Below are 8,405 nucleotides of genomic sequence, written 5' to 3' on the forward strand. Positions count from 1 at the left end.
TTCAGACTTATTATCACTGCATTTTATTTGATATTAATTATGAAAACAGAAAGCACTTGTTGCGAGGTATGTGTATTGTATGTGCCATGCGACTTCACTTCCTTCTCTTGTTGTGTATATAATATTTGTACTTCTTTTTACAGAAAACAGCTTAGTTTAAATATGAATGTTTTTTCAACTTTTCCTCTGTTCCTTTTTGTTACGTGATCCTGTAAATGTACTCCTGTAATAAACCAGAAAAAACTACAACCTGCACTCTTCACTCATCGTTCTTTCACTAAAACGGTACTTATTATTTTATATGAAGGCATTAGGGATGTAACGATATCCAAATCTCTCGGTTCGATATTTTCAAGATACACATTTTACGGTACAATATTTATTATGATATTTTGTGGAGGCTTACTAAACTGTGAATATGCTACTTTGACCTCTTAAAATACCTTGATAAGACTTAATCCAAAGAACTAAGAATTAAAAGTGCTTGTAAAGTGTTTGTCCTGAAACACACCAGAGCAAAGGATCATGGTCTATGTAGTTCCTTTCTGTTATTTTTAGCTATTGCACCAAAACTATAAGCAAAGGGACTTGTATTTAATAATTGTAGTGCATCAGTTTTTTATAGCACTTTTTTGGAAACTCAAAGACGCTTTTCAGAGCATTAATCATTCACTCCAGACCCGGTGGTAAATTACTATTGTAGTCACATCTGCCCTGGGACAGACTGACGGAAGCAAGGCTGCCAATCTGTGCCATCGGCCCCTTCGACTACCACCATCACTCACACACCACTTTTATACTAGGCAATGTAGGTGAAGTGCCTTGCTAAGGACACAACAACAGTTTTTAAGACTGGCGCCCCCCTGTGGCCCCCCCAGTGGTCTCCCATCCAAGTACTAACCAGGCCCGGCGCTGCGGAGCTTCCGAGGTCTGACGGGATCAGGCTTTGACGAGCTGGTATGGCCACGAAGCCGGTATGGCCACATTTCAATATATTGTGACTGTCCACGATATTATTATGAGACCTTTGACTATATGATATCACCACATTTTGGTTATTGTTACATCCCTAGAAGGCATTCAAAACTTGAAGTTATAGAAGCGAATTTGGAGCCAAGTCCATATAATCAGTGTTGGGAAGGTGACTTTTAAAATGTATTCCCCTGCAGATTACAGATTACACACCCCAAAATGTAGTTTGTAACAGAATCCATTAAATTACTTAAAGTGAGTAATGTAATCTGAATACTTTGGATTACTTGATTTGCAGTAGAGAAAGAAAGACCAGGATATCGTAACATAAGATGTTTTGTCTGATTAAAGACAATGAAAAGTCCAGACTTTACTCAACCGTATTAAAAATATTATTGATAGAAGACGAGGAGACATGTCCACGCGGCATGGTTTAAACCTGTTAAATCCTGTTTTAGTCCTGTTTTGGATCTGGTTTAGACCTGGTTTAGATCTAGTTTTAGTCCTGGTTTAGACCTGGTTTAGACCTGGTTTAGATCTAGTTTAGATTTAGTTTAGACCTGGTTTTAGACCTGGTTTAGTCCTGGTTTAGACCTGGTTTTAGACCTGTTTTAGACCTGGTTTAGATCTAGTTTAGACCTGGTTTAGTTTCCAGCAATGAGTGGAGTTACCAAGAAAAAAATAAAAAATGGGGGGGATATAGCCAAAATGTGAAAACAGGAAAATACTGCTATGTAATCCATTTATTTCAACAAAGTAACTGTAATCCAATTACCTCTCACTGAAACAGTAACTGTAACTGAGTACAGTTACTCATAATTTGTACTCTGATTAAGTAACTCCAGTACATGTAATCTGTTACTCCCCAGCACTGCATATAATGAATATGAATTTATTTACGTACAAATAGTGAAATAAAAACACCAGGATCATGTAGAGTGGGTTAATATGAACAGTTTAAGAGCAAAATGACAAGACTCACTGCAGCACTTACAGAGAGAGGAGCCACAATGTTCAATGTAAACTCAATAAGAAACAGAGTTGATGGAGCCGGAAGCGCCCCCATGCTCATCTCCTATGTGGAACACTGCAGCTTTAGCATACACAGTGGATATGGCGGGTTAACTATGTCCATTTATAAGAACAGTCCATGCTCAAATCAAGGAACCACTCAGCCACCTCTGGATCTACCGGCTGTACCAGTGACCTTTATGTCAAGAGTGGGATTCGAACCACCAACCTTCGGGTCAGAAGATGAACACTTGGATCTCCCTTGTACATTCTCCTCAGTGGTTACATTTACTTGAGTAACTTTTTAAAGAAATTTGACCTTTCAGAGCACTTTTCTAGATATGGATAGTTACACTTTTACATCTACTCGAGTAATATTTACTAACTTCTCACTGTGAGTAAGTCTGAAGTGACAAAACTTTATGTGACAATATGAAATTAATTGAACCTTTGTGGTTTTTGCAGCACAAATTAACATTTCTCATTTTTGTGTCTGTTCTTTGAAAAGAGCTGATTGCTTTATTTAATGTTTTGTGCTTCATGTTATATTAATGTGTCAAAGCCTGATCTCGTCACATCTCAGAAGCTCAGTGAGGCCGGGCCTTGGGCAGGAGACCACTGGGAACATCTGGTACCACAGTGGAGCGCCAGTGTCATTGTGTTCTTAGGCAAGACACTTCACCCACATTGCCTAGTATGAAAGTGGCGTGTGTGTGTGTGAGTGATGGTGGCAGTCGGAGGGGCCAATGGTGCAGAATGGCAGCCTCGCTTCTGTCAGTGTGCCCCAGGGCAGCTGTGGCTTCAATAGTATCTTACCAGCACCGGGTATGAAGTGAATGAATAATGTTCTGTCTCTGAGTGTCCAAAAAGTGCTGTATAAAACTGATGCATTATTATTATTAAATACAAGTCCCTTCGCTTAAATTGATAGTTTTTGTGTGTTACATCCCCAGGCCTGAGATTTTAAGTTGTTTTGTGTGTTTTGAATTATTCTGCTGACACACCTTGATTTCTGCTGTGGGAGCCCTGGTTTGTGATTGGTGGGGGATGTCGACGCCCACCTCACCTGCAGCCCCCGCCCCCTATTTAAGAAGATTGCCTGCACCTGATTGGAGCTGCTGGTCTTGGTGGTCAGTCTGCCATTTTGTGTTTGTGCGTGTAGTTTAGTTTAGTTCAGTTCAGTTTTGTGCCTTTTTTGATTTGGTCACTTGATTCTGTTTGTGGGCTTATGTGGTTTAATTTGGGGAACTTGTGTTTTAGTTTAGTGTGTGTCCCCTGGTTAACCACTCGTTTTGTGTAAGCCTGCGTGACAAAACTCAGTTTATTCTGTTGTTCTGTTTCTTAGTTTAGGTTATGTTCTGTATATTTTAGTCTTTTGTTAATTTACCTTTTACACCACTGTTAATTAAACATGATTTAATTTATTCCATTTTACATCTTGGTTTTATTTTTGTTACTTCCCTGTCCCTAGCAGAGCTTGGTCATAACATGTGGCAATAGGCGAGTTTCATTGTTGACAAACGCGCGTGTTGCATGCTGGGAATTATTTTGGTCGGTGGCAATAAACACAAATTCAACATGACGGACGGAGCGAGAAAGCACGTAAAGGGTATTGACCCTGGTTATTTATCCACTCTAACGGCAGAGGACCCAAGACCATTTGACCAGAAATTGGTCATAAGCATCGACGGAGCAAAATCACCCTTTTTAACCCCGACAAAAGGTGGACCAAACCAAATTTCTGGTCGGAATCACCAACTACCTGGACAAATATTCACTTGGGTGATATCCACAATGACTTGATGGAAACTCCTGGGCCATTCACAGCAGAAAAGATGAAAACCTCCAAGAGTCTCGATGTGTTGTTGAACTTGTTGGAGTCCACGGTTTGTTAGGATCTTCTACGTTTGCTCTGCGAATGTTTGAAAGTCATTTAATTCACCGTTAGTGGTTCTTTTCACTCAGAATACGAAAAAAGACATTTTCCTTCTTCCGTGCTTCTATTTGTGCATCCGATAATGCAGCAGGAATTTACCATTATCGGGATAAACACTCGAGGTTACGCACTGTGTTTGACCGCTACTGTGTTTCTTGCCTCCGACCAAAATATTTCCCAGCATGCAACGCGGGCTTTTAATAACAATGACGTCAGCTGAAACTCGCCTATAGCTAAAAATAACAGAAAGGAACTACATAGACCATGATCCTTTGCTCAGGTGTGTTTCAGGGCAAACACTTTACAGGTGTGGAGTGAATGAACTGTAAAGCATCTTTGAGTGTCCAGAAAAGCACTGTATGAAATGATGTTCAACTTCATATTATAAATCAGACGTTATATTCAACAGTTCCTCTTGAAATCACTCTAACTCGAGTCATTTATTGGATCACTACTGTGTACTTCCACTTGACTAATATTATTCTGAAGTTCTTACTTGAGCAGTTTTTCCCAAATACATTTTTACTCTTATTTGACAACAACAGGCTCTGTGTAACCTCACTGTTGGCATCACTACTTCCTGTGTATTTTTTTATCTCTATGTTTTTTTGTTGCTGAGTCAAGCTAGAACTGCAAAATAAGATAAGGCAGGTGGATGTGTATGATTCACTGGATATAAATGAAAACATGTAAAAAAAGTACACAAAACAAACTGAGCGCAGGACTCTTCTGGGTTTAGAAAGAAATGTTTGTTTGCGTCTCGGTGCTAATGCTAATGCTAAATTTGAGGCATAATTACGGAAGCCGAGAGGGGTCACAACAAATGCTGCAACAAATACAAATGTGACAATACAACAAAAAGCCACAACACACCAAAAAAAAGACACAACAGAAATGACCGCGGAACTCTATTCTAATGCAAACGCAGCAACAAATACAAACGTCACAACACAAACGCAAATGCCGCAACACATTAAAAAGCCACAGCACATTAAAAAGTCACAACACATCAAAAAGCCACAACTGAAGTGACCGCAGGACTCTATTTTCTGATGGACCGATCAAGTGAAGAAGAACTACAACGTGAAAAGTAAAGGAACGGAGAAGTTGGAAATGTAAGTAAAAGAAATGTATTGTTTTATCATTATTTGTTTCACGTTGTAGTTCTTTTTCTTCACTTGCCGCTTGATCGGTCCGTCGGAAAATAGAGTCCCGCAATCATTTTCGTTGTGGCTTTTTTTGTTGTGTTGTGGCTTTTTAATGTGTTGTGGCTTTTTAATGTGTTGCTGCATTTGCATTTGTGTTGTGGCATTTGCATTAAAATAGTCCCGCGGTCATTTCCGTTGTGTCTTTTTTTGGTGTGTTGTGGCTTTTTGTTGTGTTGTTGCATTTGTATTTGTTGCGGCGTTTGCGTTCGTTGTGACCCCTCTTGGCTTCCGTACATAATAAATATTAAAACACCACAAACTGAAGTCGTCTACATTGAAAAACTACGGCAGTATTGACTTTAATTTATTTGAATTTTAACAGGTTGATTATTTTAAATGTTATGATTTTGAAGTGACTGCTGATTCCTGGAGCTTGGAAAGCTCCTTGGTGGCAAGGCTCTGGGGGTGGATGAGATCCGTCCTGAGTACCTTAAGTCTCTGGATGTTGTGGGGCTGTCTTGGCTGACACGCCTCTTCAACATCGCGTGGCGGTCGGGGACAGTACCTCTGGACTGGCAAACCGGGGTGGTGGTCCCTCTGTATAAGAAGGGGGACCGGAGGGTGTGTTTCCAACTACAGGGGGATCACACTCCTCAGCCTTCCCGGTAAGGTCTATGCCAGGGTACTGGAGAGGAGAATCCAGCCGATAGTCGAACCTCGGATCCAGGAGGAGCAGTGTGGTTTTCGTCCTGGCCGTGGAACACTGGACCAGCTCTACACTCTCCATCGGTGCTCGAGGGTTCATGGGAGTTTGCCCAACCAGTCCACATGTGCTTTGTGGATCTGGAGAAGGCATTCGACCGTGTCCCTCGTGGTGTCCTGTGGGGGTGCTCTGGGAGTATGGGGTCCGGGGCCCTTTGCTAAGGGCTGTCCGGTCCCTGTATGACCGGAGCAGGAGCTGTGTTCACATTGCCGGCAGTAAGTCAGACCTGTTCCCGGTGCATGTTGGACTCCGCCAGGGCTGCCCTTTGTCACCGGTTCTGTTCATTGTGTTTATGGACAGAATTTCTAGGCGCAGTCAGGGGCCGGAGGGGGTCCGGTTTGGGGACCACAGGATCTCATCTCTGCTGTTTGCGGATGATGTTGTCCTGTTGGCTTCATCGAACCAGGACCTGCAATGTGCACTGGGGCAGTTTGCAGCTGAGTGTGAAGCTGCTGGGATGAAGATCAGCTCTTCTAAGTCCGAGGCCGTGTTTCTCGACTGGAAAAAGGTGGCTTGCCCTCTCCGGGTGGGTGGGGAGTCTTTGCCTCAAGTGGAGGAGTTCAAGTATCTCGGGGTCTTGTTCACGAGTGAGGGAAGGACGGAATGTGAGATTGACAGGGGGATCGGTGCAGCTTCGGCAGTGATGCGGTCGCTGTATCGGACCGTTGTGGTGAATTTACCGGTCAGTCTTCGTTCCTACTCTCACCTATGGTCATGAGCTCTGGGTAGTGACCGAAAGGACGAGATCGCGGATACAAGCGCTCGAAATGAGTTTCCTCCGCAGGGTGGCTGGGCGCTCCCTTAGAGATAGGGTGAGGAGCTCAGTCACACGGCAGGAGCTCGGAGTAGAGCCGCTGCTCCTCCACGTCGAGAGGAGCCAGTTGAGGTGGCTCGGGCATCTGTTCCGGATGCCTCCTGGGCGCCTCCCTCGGGAGGTGTTCTGGGCATGTCCCACCGGGAGGAGGCCCCGGGGAAGACCCAGGACACACTGGAGGGACTATGTCTCTCGGCTGGACTGGGAACGTCTCGGGATCCCCCCGGAGGAGCTGGAGGACGTGTCTGGGGTGAAGGAAGTCTGGGAGTCCCTGCTTAGGCTGCTGCCCCCGCGACCCGGCCCCGGATAAGCAGACGAAAATGGATGGATGGATGGATGCTGATCCCTGCCCTCTCTGCCCACCATTATTCACAGTATTTTATTCACTCACACATCTTCCGCCCACACCGGATATTACCAGTGCAGACCTGACATATCTGATGAAGGGCTGATTCACGGAACGATACTCTGGGTACACCAAACAAAATAAGAAATGTATAAATAAAGGTATGAATCAAGGACTTTTATTTTTGTAATCTGTGCCTCAGACATTGTATTCAAGCCCCGTGAGACTGATTTTGTATTTTTGGTTAACATTCGTACATTGTATTGACATCACCCCAGGGGGTACTGCATCTCTATGTTCAGCAGTTACCATGGCAACGCAGTACACACCATAGCAAACACAGCCTGACAAGTTTTTAGATTGTCCAAAAACTCAAGAAAAAAATTACAAAAGTGATTTAAAGAGCACATTTTCAGCTAGGGTGGTAAAAAATAAAGTTTCAGATAACCTCGATTAGAACTCTACGTTAGGTTTTAGCATCCAAAAGATGATTTAGGAAGAAATTTGGAAGAAAAAGATGTTTTAGAGGTTGCTCAAGCTGCAAGAAGTTTCCTGGAAATTGACTAATTGACTCATTTTGTGTTTTCAAGTAACTTTTTATGGACTTTATAAGCAACTTACAAATTATTCAAATACGCCTTATTTATTTGGTTGGCTTTGTTATAGTACAGGCCCTATAGGACAATTTTCAAGTGTCTTGAGTACCATATTTTCCACACTATAGGGCGGATTCTTCACACTTAGATTAAAGTCTAACAAAGCCTCAGACAGAGCAGTGCCTCGAGTTAGTCAGTTAGTTAGCTCAGGTTAATGACATCAGCTGTGAAGGGACAATAGCTTTTTCTTGTTATATAGTTCTTTTAAGTTTTCTTTTTTTGAGTCCATCTGTCGAGATTTTGGGATATGCGTATTTTCCTCTTAAACCTGAAGTTGAGACGCCCCCGGTGGTGAGGTGTGTGACTGCGGCCTGCTCCAGAGGATTACAGCGGAATGATCATCCTCCGCTTGAGATGCAGAGACACAGTGACCCCCACAGAGTTTGATTCAAGAGATCCGCTGAAATACTGAACCGCGGTTAAGATCAGAGAGAGAGAGAAAACAGAGCAGAGGAGGAGGTGTGACTGTACATTTAAAACAGGGATGAGGAGGGGACAGGCTAACCACTCTGCCACGGTAGCACAGGGAGGACATGCAAACTCAAAGATCAGGAGTCTAACCCACAATTTCCTTACGGTTGTATAAAGAAGTGAATCTCACCAAGGCCAGTATAACCATCATTTCTATTTCCCGTCTCACTCCCTGACTTTATTGTGTGCATATACATGCACATCAGTATCCCGGTTATGATAGTTTTTTTTGAGTGTCCCGGTTTCTTCATGGTGCATGTGTACGGTTTCAGTATCCTGGTTATGGCA

This window comes from Boleophthalmus pectinirostris, unplaced genomic scaffold, assembly GCF_026225935.1.
Source record: "Boleophthalmus pectinirostris isolate CB_2022bp ecotype Guang Dong unplaced genomic scaffold, ASM2622593v1 HiC_scaffold_20, whole genome shotgun sequence".
NCBI classification, from domain to species: Eukaryota; Metazoa; Chordata; class Actinopteri; order Gobiiformes; family Gobiidae; genus Boleophthalmus; species Boleophthalmus pectinirostris.